Raw genomic sequence first — 1,460 nt, 5'->3', positions numbered from 1 at the left:
GGTCCAGAGGAGGCCACTCGTATGGTTGAGGGCCCCCGTGGCCAGCCCTATGAGGAGAGACTGAGGGACCTGAATCTCTTCAGTCTCTGCAAGAGGAGACTGAGTGGGGGATCTTGTGGCTGCCTACAACCTTATCAGGGGCCAGCAGCAGGGACTCGGGGAAAGTCTGTTCACCAGGGCCCCCCTTGGGGTCACCAGGAACAATGGCCACAAGCTGAGGGAGGATAGGTTTAGGTTAGATATTAGGAAGAATCACTTCACTGTAAGGGTGGCCAGAGCCTGGAATGGGCTTCCCAGAGAGGTGATGCTCTCACCTTCCCTGGAAATCTTCAAGAGGAGACTGGTAGGCACCTGGCTGGGGTCTTATGACCCCTCCCATCCCCAGTGCTCCTTCCTGCCCATGGCAGGGGGTCAGACTCGATGATCTGTCTAGGTTCCTTCCGACTCATTGATTCTATGATTCCCCCAAATTCATTGAAATCCCAACAAAACCAGAAGCTGTAGCACTTAAAAATAGACAGAGAGACTATTTTCAGGGTATATGGGCACAGGTGAAAAAGGATACATGAATAGTAGATGTCTGGAACATGCCAGGGAAAATATGGAAAGTCTTCTTTCAAGCTCATTTTTTCAAGACTATGAAATTCAGGTGGTTTAGATAATCATCATTTTTGTGCCCTTATTCAGACTGACATGAGCCTACAAGTCTTTTCCCATTAATATAAACTAAATGTCATCTGTGCCTTCATTTTTATATACATGAATATTTACAATTTTTCCATTTCCCTAAAAAAAACCCTTTAATATCAATACCCCCTTCAAGTTACACAGCACCTTTCATCTCAAATGACTCTAACCTCCTTAAAATGGTATCCATTATACTCAACAGTCAGTTCAACACTGAAATGTAGATATGATTAGGGAAGCTAAACAAACAACTAGCATACCGTAGAATCAACAAGTGAGGTGGGGGAGATGGTGGAGATTTTTGCCTGTCATCAAGACAACCTCACTCTTACATAACTCATGGATTCCAGTATTCACACAGAACAGACCTGTTTTCGTTATAGACCAGGATTAGGCAACGTTTTCTGGTTGGAGTGCTGAAAAAACCCACATGATCTACCTTGGAAGGTGCCGGAGTGCCAGCATGCCAGAAAAACAAAACGAGGGCAGGGGGCACGTGGCAGGATGCACTGCATATTAGTATACTTAATAATCATAAATGTTGCCCTTTTTTTAACAGTAAATACCAGATTTTCTAAAAATTGTAAACGTGGTGACAATAAATAAAACTTCTGATACTCCCTTTGATCTTGTATATTTGTCTTGTGTGGGTCCCCCCGACAACGGCCCCCCAGCCCTGCTCATGCCCCTTGCCCCCCACCCAAAGCCCCTACCCCCAGCCCTGCCAGAGGGGGGCCCCAGCTGCCAGAACTATGTCACTGGGGTCTTACCTA

Source organism: Gavialis gangeticus, unplaced genomic scaffold, assembly GCF_001723915.1.
Source record: "Gavialis gangeticus isolate Ggan-Ray unplaced genomic scaffold, GavGan_comp1, whole genome shotgun sequence".
Taxonomy (NCBI): Eukaryota; Metazoa; Chordata; order Crocodylia; family Gavialidae; genus Gavialis; species Gavialis gangeticus.
The sequence above is the reverse complement of the archived record's forward strand: the minus strand, read 5'-3'. Positions refer to the sequence as shown.